The sequence below is a fragment of the Microtus oregoni genome, unplaced genomic scaffold, assembly GCF_018167655.1.
Source record: "Microtus oregoni isolate MIOR12 unplaced genomic scaffold, Mior012 000001F_ref0000356, whole genome shotgun sequence".
Taxonomy (NCBI): Eukaryota; Metazoa; Chordata; class Mammalia; order Rodentia; family Cricetidae; genus Microtus; species Microtus oregoni.
This window is the reverse complement of record NW_024543060.1, coordinates 27,841,865-27,856,812: the sequence shown is the minus strand read 5'-3', so window position 1 is coordinate 27,856,812 and position 14,948 is coordinate 27,841,865. Positions and strand designations below refer to the sequence as shown.

Genomic DNA, 14,948 nt, shown 5'->3' with positions numbered 1-14,948 from the left:
GTGCTCTCAGAAAAACTGGCCCCAATAACGTTAAATGGTTTTATACTGCTCTGTAATGTGATTTGTGTTTCTGATGCACTACAGATAGACATTGGTGGGAGTAGACGAATAAACGTGAAAGTAGTGTCATTTTTGGTACCTATGAAAACTTCATATTGGTATCAGTTATAGGAAAAAGTACAATATTATCAGAAGAATTTACGAGATTTCATTTTGGAGGACAGTGAAAGGGAATGATTAAGGAGGGATTTTGCATATGGCAATAATGGGTCTGACACTGAAGAAAACCTCTACTCACATCCATGTTTATCTTAGTACTTTCCACAAAGGTCAGGTTATGTAATCAGCCTAAATGACTTTTAAGACATGAATGGAGAGGTGAACACACCATCCTTTGGTTCTCAGTTCTTGATGCTTTTGCAAAGGACCTGAGCTCAGTTCCCAGTACCAAAATGGCTGTTCACAACAGACTGGAGCTCAGCTCCATTTGCAGGAAATTGAAAGTCTTCTTCTGGCCTCCTCTGTAACCCGGCATGGTGCTTCTGTCTATGTGTTGCTTTTATTGGCTAATGAATAAAGAACCGGCTTGGCCTATGGCATGGGAGAAAAAAGGCAGAGTTAGAAGAAGCGATGGAGCCGCCCTTATAGATAGACATGCTGAAACTTTGCTGGTAGGCCACGACCTCATGGTGATCCATACATAGAGGCAAGATGTAAGTGTGTGTGTGTGTGTGTGTGTGTGTGTGTGTGTGTGTTTGTGTGTATATAAATATATATATATATATGGAAAATAAATGTGTATCTGCACATATACAAATGTACATATATATGTATGTATGTATATAACATACATGTTCCAATACCATTCAGCAATTAAGAAACAGTAGCTTTTGTACTGGAAAATTGAACAGGACTATAGACCATCATGTCAAACAAATCCAGATAAATAACAAAACACAAATACCATGATTGGAAACAGGGAAGGGAACTATTTTCTTAGTTGAAAAGGACTACTGAGAGGAAGAAGATTGAAAAGGAAATAATTCTAAGGTCAAAGAACATGACACATGTGTGCATATGTAATAATCAATAATTACACTGAATAATGGTATACATTAGTGAAAAACACTAAATCCATACCCTAACAGTATTATATAAACTAGAAATTACTAAAAAATACTTAGGGATTAAAATACATTAAAAATACTCCATATAATCATTGTTTCTACTACAGCTTTAAATATTAGAAAAGAGATTATATTTGCTAATGTTGATAAAGCAGCAACCCTGGGGGATTTTTACAATTAGGTTGATGCAATAATGAAATAGGAAGTCTAAAGCAAGATTTTATTTTAGTTATTTATTTCTCTCATTCATTCTGCATTGTTTTCATCATTTGTGTATTTTCAATTTTACCTGTAACAAACACCATTAAAACATGAAAATTACTTCCAGGTAGTATTTAAAACTAAATTTATAGTTATGAGAACTTAATAGTTACTGATAAACTATCATAAAACAAGACTCTTAATTTTATTTCTCATTGAAATCTGTATTTCTGTTCTGGTTTTATAAGTCTACCAATCACAGTATTTTTATTATTATTTAATGAGCAGATCATATTCAAATTAACTTCGGTTGCACTTTCTATTCAGTAGGAACATATATAGAGAGTCAATTTCATTATGAAAACATTAAACAAATAGCCTATCACTTTAGTATTCTTTTTTTTTCTTTTTTTTTTTTTTTTTTTTTTTTTGATTTTTCGAGACAGGGTTTCTCCGTAGCTTTTGGTTCCTGTCCTGGAACTAGCTCTTGTAGACCAGGCTGGCCTCGAACTCACAGAGATCTGCCTGCCTCTGCCTCCCGAGTGCTGGGTCACTTTAGTATTCTTTGCAAAGTGGCCAATCAGTTTATCTGTCCTCTGATAACTAAAAGCTTTGATAAGTCATGCAGTTATTTTGCTTTGACTTTAGATAATGCATTTTGAATATTTAAACATATTTCTATTAAGGTACTGTGCTAAAATAAACTTTGATTATTGAAATGCAAATAGTTTATTTTGTTCATATCAGAGGCTAATTTACCAATTCAATTTGGAGGATAGAAGAAATGTAGCTGATTATCCTTTCCTTAAACTGCTGTAGGAAATATTCCTTGTGTTACCTTCCAACTGCGAAAGCCTAAGGCTTAATATTTGATGGGTTTATCTGATTTGACTCATATCTGCCTTTGAGATACTTAAGTTTTCAATTTTTAAAAAGTAACTTTACTTATTTCTTCAAAACATCTGTGAAGGAGGTCTTAAAAGCACAATCAAATAGACGTGTCTATGTTTTGAATCAGTAAGTTTAGAATTTTCATTAACTTGTAATATTTGTCCTTAATTATAGTCATGCTAACTCTCAGAAAAAGAAAACGTATTATGCAGTATGCCCATTTTAAGTTAGAAGAAGAATATAAATAGCTAAAGTTTGATTTTATTACCATATATTTTTTCTTTATTTTACTTGCCACCCCAGTAATTCTGCAAAGATCTTCATATTCGTCACAAACACAAAGAAACAAAAGGTGCATGAAATGATTAAATTACTTATTATCTCATTACGCCACCCATTCTACAAATGAGGAAATTCAAATATCAAGATGAGGCATTTTCTTTTGAAGTTCACACAGGATGAATGTGAATTTTTTTTTCCTGATTCATAAACTATGTTGATGTTTAAATACAAATGAAATGTAGAGTCATCATAACAGTACTACACAGAGAATACAACAAGAATTTCCCTTCAATTCTGAAACCCCTCAATACTTATCAGCTTCCCTGTAGTGCAGGCACTGTGCTAAAGCATCCATTCAAAATACAAATGATGGGTGGTAGAAATCTTTCTATATGTGTCTCTAACCTTAAAGGAAACACAGTCTTTTTCTTTGCTCTTAAGTCATTGATGGTAGAGGTATAGGAGAAAGAGGCCTTTTTGAAGGAGAAGATATTAATCATTTAGACATTCCTTTCTATAAAATCAAAACCAAGAATAAAACATGGTAAATCCAAAGAATACATAGAAACAAAAATATCTTAATTCAATATATGTGTCTATATTAAATCCTTAGCTGCCTCATCTGAAAGAAATGTTTCACTTTAGATACAGGAATATCTGTATTATGTAGTACTTTAATCTCACACTTTACAGCAGGAAGGAGAAACAACTCAAGAGACAATATGCTCATGAAACAAGCACAAGGGCCTGAGTTCAATGCTCAGAAACAAAATTGAAAATAATTGGTAAGGTGGCACAGACTTCTAATGACAGTACCAGGGAGATGGAGACCAGTAGATCCTTGGTACTCACTGACCAGCCAAGTTAGCCTACCTTACATTTTCCAGACCAATGAGAAACTCTGTGAGAAATGATGTGAATAGAGCCAGAGGAATGGCCTAGGTTCTGCTCTCCAGCATTGTCAAAGACTGCAAAGTAAAACTCAGATAAAAGGAAGTAGAATGATGATTGGTTGGTAAAATGCAATGCCAAAATACATTAAATGTTAGGAAAAAAAAACAATGCTATTTTGAGGAAAAACACAGTATATTCGTTATATACATTGTGATTAATATCACAAAGAAAACTTTTAGTGTGTATAGGTTACCAGAAAAATGAGTTGAAAAACTCAAAAAAGTTAAAGATACATTTGTGCTCTTAATAAATATTAAATAGCCTACCCATAATGTATGCCTTGTGGTAGCTGCGAAATGCAAGGGATTATTTTATATTTTTTCACTATATATCATAGAAATCTTCATAAAATAACTATGCATTCATGTTTCAATTTTATAGCAACACATTGTCTTTTACATGTATCCTGTACATTTGAAAAATTGAAAATTTGTTTGAAAATAGGAATACAAATTAAAATAAACAATCCACAGCAGAAGTTTTGATCACTTAGTACACAAGTTCGTAGTATAATACAAAGGCTGACTGCCATTAGAAATTAAATTATTTCCTTGATGGAAGAAGGGAGCAAAGCTAGTGATTAATGTGAGAGAGAAAAGTTTTGATACATATTTGTTATTATTAGGACATTATCTATAAAAGATACACTTGCAGTTTTCAATACAGTTTCAAAAAGTAGTAGACAAAGTATCTATATAACAAGCAGGGATTAGCCACCAAGTTAATTCCCTGGCTATTACAGCATTCTCCATTGCCAAAATGTGTAAAAGAAAAATCTATCACATTTCTTGTGAGTTTCCATTGATTTTGAAAATCAATTCTGTACTAAAAGCCGCTAAAACATTCATTACTTGGGTCTCTCTGAATATAGTGAGAGAAAGTACAGGTAATGAGTATAAAGAAAAGGGAGAGTTCTCCTTAATGCACTGGGAAGCGAGCCTGTCCTTTTTTCCATTTTGTCTATCAGCATGACTTACTTCCACCTTTTCCTTGGGCTCATTGAGCTAAATTCACTCATAAAACATTTTTAAGAAGCCAGCAAATAGTCCCTAGGTTTCTGGGAACAAGAAACACTACCTTTAGTCCACCGAAATGAAAAATAATTCTTGAATGTGTCAAGAAATTACAGATTCACCTATCTCACAGGGCAGTGGGAAACTCATTATGGCCTTCTCTTCAATTTGAAGCTGGGATGTTTAAGACACTGCAGAATCATTTCTTAGGCATTGCTTCCCATTTGTTTCAGTGTAGATTAAGGAGAGGCAAATGATTGCACTGGAGCAGGAAATTGGAAAACCATCTGTTTCAGCAAAAGAGAGAAAGAGAGTAAGGGAGAAATAGAAACATGCAACAATGTACAAAAGCATAGAAGGAAAAGAGCTATTAGGCTTTTTAGAAAAGAAGAGATGGGAAATAAAGCTGCTAAATTGGCTTTCAGAGGAATAAAGAAAGTTGTTAATCCTGGTAACAGTCTGGGAGTGACTGAGCATAAGAATTGGAGGTTACATTAGGATAGATTTCTTAAAGAGGCATTTTCAGATCTGATAAATGCTTAAATTTTATCTTTTTGAAATGGGGATAAGTGCACTCGCTTTCTCCTTTGTTTCAAGAGTGTCTTCAGTGACATACTATAGATGGAACTTACCACAAAATATGATGGTCATGTAACAGAGAAACACATAGAAATTGCACAACAATGAACACCATTTATCAGATCACTGTTCTGTTAAATGTTATTTTACAATATATCCAATTTCTTGGTACAGAGGATAGTATACAGGTCTTTGCAAGTAGTAGTCTAAGGCTATCTATCTGAACTATAATCTTAGCCCTCAATAATCTGTAGTATTGTGAAAATTATGAAATAGAGACGTTCAGTACATTTTATACAAACATAGAAGATTTATTCCTCTCTATGACAAGGGCAAATAATTTTAGTTCATTTTGTGTGATGTGGCTACTTTGTTAATTAGCTAGCTAGGCACTTTATTCTGTTGATACTAGTAATTAAAGGTTCATCTTTACAAACACTCTTGTATTTGGGAGAGAGTGCAAGGTTATAACACAGAGCAGTAAACAGACATCCACATTCAATAATGACCAAAACCACATTTTAACATGTCATGAAATTTTCAAGGACAGCTTACACTACAAGAATCAAGATAAATACTTGTTAATTTCACAAGACATTTACAAGTTTGTAGAGTTTTGCTGGAAAATACAACTAGTTTCCTGTTCTGACTGACCACAAAGAATGCTCTTGAAGTGCTTCTTTTAGGTAGGTGTTTCTGTGAATGCTTTCTACATATTTTTTTGTAGGAAGTAATACAAAGATATTCTTGCTTAACAACAATGGTTTTTATGACAGATCAGAATAAACCAGACATTATTTTTAGTACAGCATTCAAATGGGCTTATGACCATAATGTAAATTGCATATGATGAGAAAATTAATGCATCTGAAGAAATTTCTCAATCATCTCTGTCCATGTTCATAGACTACATCTAGATTTCTGGTTCTAGGCTTCATATAAATATATTTGTAATATTCTATGATTGATTGATAAGAATGTCTTATATGAACAACATATTCCATTTGTCTACTATTATTAATTATTCAACTATTAATAAATAACTTCAATTAACTGAGTCTAAATTTTTACATACAATGTTGGGACAAAATATGTATCTTATTTGTATCATTGCAATGTTCAAGAAATGGTACTTGTACAATTCCTGGGACAGGAGCTAAAGCATAGAGAAGCAACAATAAGTGAAAATGAGTATGATTTTTTACCTTCCAAGATGGCAAACAAGCACGTTATAAAGCTGAAAATATTGGTAGATTTGTAAGTTCAAATCCATTGTATATTTCTTGCTTTGCAATGGGATCTAGACCACAAATTGTTCTGAGGAATATTGCTCAGTAACATTATTTATGAACAGAGACCTGAACCTTCTTTCTATTTCATAGTATGGACTTCTGAAGCATTTCTGTAAAGAAAGATATTTTTAAAAGGAAAATGCAGGCTCTCTGCTCCTCCCTGTTCTAGAGACAGCCTCTTCTTTTCGTGTAGTGCCAACCTCGTTCCAGAGACACGATGGTGAAGGTCGGAGTGAACGGATTTGACCGTATTGGACGCCTGGTTATCAGGGTTGCCTTCACTTCTGGCAAAGTGGACGTTGTTGCCATTAATGACCCTTTCATCGACCTCAACTACATGGTCTACATGTTCCAGTATGACTCCACCCATGGCAAGTTCAAAGGCACAGTTAAGGCTGAGAATGGGAAGCTTGTCATCAACGGGAAGGCCATCACCATCTTCCAGGAGCGAGATCCCGCCAACATCAAATGGGGGGATGCCGGCGCCGAGTATGTTGTGTAGTCTACCAGTGTCTTCACCACCATGGAGAAGGCTGGGGCCCACTTGAAGGGTGGGGCAAAGAGGGTCATCATCTCTGCCCCTTCTGCCGATGCCCCCATGTTTGTGATGGGTGTGAACCATGACAAGTATGACAATTCCCTCAAGATTGTCAGTAATGCTTCCTGCACCACCAACTGCTTAGCCCCCTTGGCCAAGGTCATCCATGACAACTTTGGCATCGTGGAAGGACTCATGACAACAGTCCATGCCATCACGGCCACCCAGAAGACTGTGGATGGCCCCTCTGGGAAGCTGTGGCGAGATGGCCGTGGTGCTGCCCAGAACATCATCCCTGCGTCCACTGGTGCTGCCAAGGCTGTGGGCAAAGTCATCCCAGAGCTGAACGGGAAGCTCATGGGCATGGCCTTCCGCGTTCCTACCCTCAATGTGTCCCTCGTGGATCTGACATGCTGCCTTGAGAAAGCTGCCAAGTATGATGACATCAGGAAGGTGGTGAAGCAGGCATCCGAGGGCCCACTAAAGGGCATCCTGGACTACACTGAGGACCAGGTCGTCTCCTGTGACTTTAACAGTGACTCCCACTCTTCCACCTTCGATGCTGGGGCTGGCATTGTTCTCAATGACAACTTTGTAAAGCTCATTTCCTGGTACGACAATAAATTCGGCTACAGCAACAGAGTGGTGGACCTCATGGCCTACATGGCCTCCAAGGAGTAAGAAGCCCGCCCTGGACCACCCATCCCAGCAAGGACACAGCAAGAGAGAGGTCCTCAGCTGCTGAGCAGTCCCTGGCCTAACTAACCCTTGTCACTGAGCATCTCCCTCACAGTTTCCATCCCAGACCCCCAGAATAGCAGGAGGGGGCTTAGGGAGCCCTACTCTCTTGAATACCATCAATAAAGTTCATTGCACCCCTCTAAAAAAAAAAAGAAAGAAAATGCATATATATACAAAAGTTTGGAACTTCTCCATGGACTTGGACACATTTCATTTTAGTGTTCAGAAAGCTACACTCTCCTTTGCTTTCTCTGAAAAGGCAATGAATTTGTTATGCTTACAAAGGAAATGAGAACACAAGAAGAAAAATTTATCTCAGTTTTCAGGTAAAAAAGTCAATATATGGATTGACCCCCTCTGAAATTCTAGTAATGAGGCTTTTGTAATTTAAATTCTCACTGCTAGTCAGAAAAAAAAAAAGTGCCAACAAATATTCTTGGCTTTGCTAATGAGTCTTTAGCTCTGTGAAACTTAATATTCTTTTTAAGGTTCTTGTCATTTTATCTATTATCCAAGAAAATGAACATAAAATAAATCGACAGCTGTCCCTTAAACACAGGGATACATGAGACCTGTTTGTGTTAGAAAATGGATAGTATTTTATTTAATAAATGAGGTCATTAGAAAGTTTAGAGATTATGATTGCACAAAGAAATTCTGCGTGACAAAGGGGAAACCTCAAGAAAAAAGTCTGCTCAGTGACCCTGTGAGAAATATCAATGAGCAGCCATTTTTCCTTTTGTTCAGCTTCACATCAATCAACTACAATCCCTTAAAATGACTGACTGTTAAACAACTTTAGTAGTGACCACAAGATAGTGTGGATGGTTAAGAGAAGACTATTGTTTGGAGTTTTCTTAAAATGTATTAAACTTGCTTATTTTCAAATACACAAGTTAACGTTTTAAGCTACTCTACCAGAGCAAATATAGAAAATTTGCATTTGTAAAAAAGAAACATATTCATATGGAAGACAAGAATTATAATTAGGCATCATGATTATTAGTAATATGTTTACTAATTTTATATCCATCAAAAATCTATAAAGTCTTACCTTCTCCAAAGCATGGGCATTTTTTCCTTTGGCTCACCATTGCTTATTTGGATTTTTGGCATCATTCTTTCATGAACAATATTAATTGGAAATTTTGCTGTAGCCAGTCTCCTATACACCACAAAAGTACCTTTTCATCCTCAATAATTACTATAGAGGTAGAACCTGAACTTGAGGTTGCCCCTGTGGAATAGCCTTACTTGATTTGTCTAAGTCGCACAACAGAATAAATAGTTCTCTTAACCAAAGAGCTAGCAGGCCTGTCATCACTTGCACAGTAAGCACCTGGGTAAGAATACAAGTAGCTGATTACAGAGAATGTCTTGGCCATTTCTCAAGTCCCACTGAGTCCAGTAATATGTATTGACCAAGAACAAATGTGTTTCCTACGAGTCATACTTTCAGGAAAGTTTTATTGTTTCCACCTCCAACAGACAGAATGTATTGTGTTGCATCCAGCATGGAGAGCTGACAGAGCTTGATAATCTCTAAATGACATCTATGCTGATTATGATTTCAGGTCCCTGAATTGCTCCTTTAACAGTCTTTCTTCAGCCTTGTGACATGGCAACCTTTCCTTTGAAGTAAGAGGAACACCTATGTAAATAACCATATCAGATAAAAGAAAAAAGAACTTGTGAAACGTGCCTTTACTTTATAATAAAATGAAACAAAAATCATAACGGTTATCTGTTAATATTAATGTTTTGCTACTCTTAGTTCCAGAAAATGATGTTAATAAAAATTTGAATGGAAAAACCAAAGAATTGTGCACCCTGGACTCTCTGAACATGGCGAACAATGAGGGCTGATGAGAAGCCAAGGACAATGGCACAGGGTTTTGAACCTACGTAATGTGCTGGCTTTGTGGGAGCCTAGCCAGTTTGGATGTTCACCTTCCTAGAAATGGACGGAGAGGGGAGGACCTAGGACTTACCACAGGGCAGGGAACCCTGACTGCTCTTTGGACTGGAGAGGGAGGGGGAGAGGAGTGGGGAGAGGGGGAGAAGGGTGGGAGGAGGGGGAGAAGGGTGGGAGGAGGGGGAGGGAAATGGGAGGCTGGGAGGGGGTGGAAACTTGTTTTTTTTTCTCCTTTTCTCAATAAAAAATGAAAAAAAAAGAAGTATCTATGTGGTAGGGCATTTGACCTTTTGGGTATATACTCAGGAGTTGTGTATCTGGGTCATAAGGTAGATCAATTTCTATATTTTTGATGAACCTCTACATCAATTTCCTTAATGGTTACACTATACTACATTTTCATTAATGTTGGAGATACAATTTCATGTACTGTGACTCAATCTGAGTAAAAAGAAAGAAGAAATAAAAAAAAGAAAAAGAAAAACAAAAGAAAAACAAAGAAATCAGGTTTCTTATAAAGATGATTCCTTATCATAGTGAATGAGATAATACAGATTCAGAATTTTAATAGCTACCCTGTAATGAGCCAAAAGGTCCCCTACTAAACACTCTAGGCTAACTAAATAAAAAAACCCATTGCTATCATTGGGTTACCTCTTTTAGAGTTGTTGGCCTGTGGGAATCGATTCATTAACCCCTCACCAACCATTACAGGCTATAACCACTGCCCTTGGTAATCCCCAAAAATCTTTTAGCAAGACCTGATTCCTGAAGAGAATGCATACATGTCAGGAGCAGTTGTCAGGAGCTATTGCAGGCCATTATGTAATTGCAGCTTGTAGCAATTGATATGTAGATGTCAACCCACTAGAGGAAGTATTACCTGATGGGGTACCCTGTCATCAAGACTTGTGGACCAATGACTCAGAAAACTATTGCTTTCATCTGTAATTTCACCAATGCAATAACAACTATGATATCTGCACATTAACATGTATTTTCATGCAATGTGTATATGCAATCTCATGATTAAGTCTAAATATTATGGGCAGAAATATTGGTGAGTGATCAGAAAAATGACTTTTCATTTAGGTATAAAGTATTGGTATATAGAGTATATACTGGGCCATGATTCATAACTAGACCTATTTGTCCCACAAGGATTGTAGACGTTTAAAAGTTTGTTTTGTTTCTTTTGGCTCAGACTAGCTGTCTACAATTAGCTCACTTTCACCTCAAAGCAAGTTCAAACAAGATTAAAGGCTTTTTTTGTAAATAGATCAAAAGTTTAAAACTTTACAGCTATGCACAAAGTCAGAGTCAAAGATGTCAAGCCAGGTAACTACCCTAAGTACCCCAAGAAAAGTATGTTAATTCTTTGCTTGCCAATTCTATTCACAAATAGACCTATGTTTCAAAGTTTGTCACTGGACAGTGTCTCCCTCCATCTGATGATGTTCTCATTTCTGTGACCTTGAACGTTGTGTTCACTTGGTTCCCTATCACTTACCTTAGGAATGTGGTTTTGACCAATTAGAGGTACCTCTTATAATTTTGTATTGCTCAAGGATCCTATAAGAGGAAGAGATTTTAGGCTAGAAGCAAGGAAAAGAAACAAGGAAGAATTAGAATTAGGACAGGAGAATTAGAATTGAAACTGAAAAATAAAGTGAGTGATTTGGAAAAGCACATGTGAGAGAGTTTGTTTCTTTTCCCTCAGATAGATAGGGGAAAAAGTCATTTTTCCTTGCTGTTGCTTCTATTCTCGGGATTTGACCCTTAAAAATCTCATTGTATACATGAGTCACAGAACATGGGTGAATTGCCTGATACTCAATTCACACCTTTGCCTGCTAACTAATACTGGAAGGTGCTATGTGTACCACAGGGAAGAAAAGTAATCACAATATTACACAACTAGGAATCCTGATATCCACAGTGATGACTGGTCTAAAAGATAAGGACATTGGTGCAATGGTTACATGAATGTTTTGGGAGTGAACAAATGCTTCGTTGTTGAATTTATGGTTAGCCTCATATTCTGAAAGCCATAATTGAAACTATTGGTGGGACGAGGAACCTATGCTTTGATAGGTCATAGATTCTGGGGAAAAGCATTTGCTGTTATTCTGCTATATGGACATTTTAATAAGCCAACTCTGAATGGATTAATGCTATACAATAAATTAGAACATTTCTCAATTTGCTTTATCAGGGAGGCTTCTTCTTTCCATGTATAGTGATGAACTCAGAAACCAACTACTACTACTTATGAATATGAGATTTGTAATGGTCAGACCCAAATAGGTCATTTATATCATATCATATACAACAATGTTCAGTGGTTGTTCTGGTAGAGTGGAAAGAAACATTGTAAAAACCATGTGTAAAAATGACCATAGAGAAATATTATTTTTTCATCCAAGGAGGCAGTTGCACATTTGAACTCAGAAGAGTTACTGCAATGTGGACCTGTACAATTTCAATATAGAACAGGAGATTGACTTGAGATTCAATCTTTGTATAAGGGACTACAAAAAATTGATAATTTCTAGGAGGGGAAAAGTTAGTTTTCTTTATTACTGTAAGATAGCAGGGTTCATAACTACCCAGTATAGATAAAGATCCAGGATCTGCTTTCCCATAGAATATTATTTGGATGATGTAGGGATAAGTCTAAGTCCAGTCTATTGGGGGCGTGTTAGCCTTGGGCTAATGTTTACCTATAAATCTGCTGGGCGTGCACCCAGCCACCCCTTCTGCTTCCAGATCTCTGCGGGAACCGGGGTACTGTAAGTCTATTTCCCCATTAAAGCTGTATATATTTTTTACAATCTGTTTGCATTCATTTACACTGTTACAGGACAATACAATTTTGAATCAGTGGGCTTTGAAAAAAAGCAAAAGGGGAGTTAGATATATGAACACAACTCATTGTATATATGTATATATATATATATATATATATATATTCAATTCTCACAAGAAAAAACATATTGTGGTAAAAAAAAATCCTCCAAATACTTTTATTTCACACATTTAGAAACTGTTCATTTGAATGAAAACTACTCCCTAAGTGAATGACACTTTTAGCAGGTGTTGCCTTTTTGAAGTAGATGTGGTCTCATTGGAGGAAGTGTGACAATATGGAGGCATACTGTGAAGTCTCATGTATGCTCAGACCATGCCCAGTCAGATGAACTCCACTCTGTGGCTTCCGTGTTAAGGTAAAAGAACTCGTAGCTCCTTCTCTAGCACCATGCCTTCCTAGATGCTGTCTTCATTCCATGCCAACAATGGATTAAACCTCTGAACTGTAAGAGAGCCACCACTATTAACTTTTTTACTTTTTAAGGGTTGACGTAGCCATGCTGTCTCTTCACAGTAATAGAAACCCTAAGACAAAAGTTAGTACCAGCAGTGGGGTACTGCTGTAATGGACCTGGCCAAATTTTTGGAAGATTGTGGAAAGACTAGAATTTCAGGCTAGAAGAGCCATTGAGCTTCAAAACTTCTGGGATGTTATGTAGGAGTTTGAAAGGTAAGAATATTGAGAGGATTTCAGAGATGGAGACCTGACCTGTGACCTTTCAGAGGGAAGTTATAAGGCCCTACGAGGACATTTGTTTGTTTGTATTATGATTTTGTGATTCTGCATAGCGGCTGAAAAATCAGTTGTCATGAACTAGGTACCAGAGCTACAAAAAGAAAACTTTGCTTTGTGGGATCCTTGATCAGCTGGAGCTAAGAAATTCGTGGCATTTAAAAGGAGAATAGTAGCACTGAGGTGAAATCTTGGAGCACAACAAACCTCTGTTCCAGAGGCACCCGTGTTGATAGCTGAACTCGACAATGTGTAAGCGTCACCCAGATGGTACTTATTTTAAACTCATGAAAGAGTCAAGGAAAACAGCTAATCTTGGCACTGTGAGATGCCAAGAGAGGCCACTGGTAAAGGTCCAGCCTCAGAGGCAGTTGCAGGCTCAGGATGGAAGGAGTTATGCAAGTAAATTGAGGATCGACATCATGAAGAGTGCCTCTGCTAGGTTATTGGTGAAAGTGCAGCCTAGTTGCAGCAAAGGAACACAGAGAATAGTAGCAGGGGTGGAGTGGAGGCAGCCAGAGCCTGGAAGACAAGCTATGGGTGCTCCAGTGGGAAGAGTTGGAGAAATGACCCAAATCATTTGGAGGAATTCAGAAGATTATGAGTGAATCCCAGATAACTACCCATTGAGTTATTTATACCGTTGGAGTTTTGTATTGCTTTGTTCAGATTGTGACAGTGCCCTGGTTCTTCCCTCCTGAAGAACCAATGAGAGACAGCCAAGCCCTCTCTGGCTGGAGAGGCTTCTACCTAGATTTTCTTGTCTCATCCTCAGTAGCTTTGAGACTATCCCTCAAACTTGAGCTAGGCTTTTCTCTGTCCTACAGGCCTCGAGGTACAGGTCCTGAGATAATTTGTCCCAACAATTTTAATGTGAGATCCTGTGGATGAATAAGAGAGGAAAAGTTGTAACTCAATAGTGGTGTGTTTATGTGTCAAGTTGTACTGGCTGGTTCTTTGTATAGACTTAACAAAGCTAGCATCAACAGAAAGGAAGAAGCTTTCGTTGCGAAAATGTCTCCATGAGATCCAGCTGTAAGACATTTTCTCAACTCGTGATCAATGTGGGAAGGTTAACCCCATGGTGGAATATGCCATCCTGGTTTCTAAAAGAAAGCAGTCTGAGCAAGCCAAGAGAAGCAAGCCAATAAGCAACTTGACTCCATAACCTCTCTGCCAGCTACTGGCTCCAGGTTCAGCCCATTGAGTTCCTTTTCTGACTTCCTCCAATGAAGTGACTGTTAGCAAGTTTCCATATGTGGTAAAATCTGAATATTTCTACTTTTGTAGTATTTTTCAACGTGTTCCTTTTCTTAATGACACTACAACATTAAAAGCTTGTTTAGTTTGCACAAAGTTCTTGCTAAATTTAAACATCAAACGAATTGCTTTTATTGGTTTAACAAAATCTAACACATTGAAAACATTTATTTGAGGATGAACAGTGCGTGTTTTCTCTGGTTTGGTAGTACATATATGTGAGACTTGATATAATACTGAAAGGTAAAAACTTAAATTGTGTGAATCATATTGACAATGCTACAAATTATAGTTTTATTTGTATCATTTCAAAATTATTTATTTATTGTGTGCATGTGTGTTTTGGAAGTGAACTTATATAGATATATGTATATGAGCGAGGACAATTGCCATAACATGCCTCTGGAGATCAGAGACCAACTTTGGGGAGTTTGTTCTTTGCTTTCACTGATGAATGGATTTTACTGAAGTCCATGGGCTTTGGTGGCAATCACTTTAGTGCACATATCTATCTGATCTGCCCTTCCTTGTTTCAAATATTGATGATCCTT

General features: G+C 36.9%; 1 pseudogene; it reads left to right on the top strand.

The window, feature by feature from the left end:
* The first annotated feature begins 6,556 nt into the window (after positions 1–6,556).
* LOC121459455 lies at positions 6,557–7,558 on the top strand (annotated as a pseudogene).
* The last annotated feature ends 7,390 nt before the right edge of the window (positions 7,559–14,948 follow it).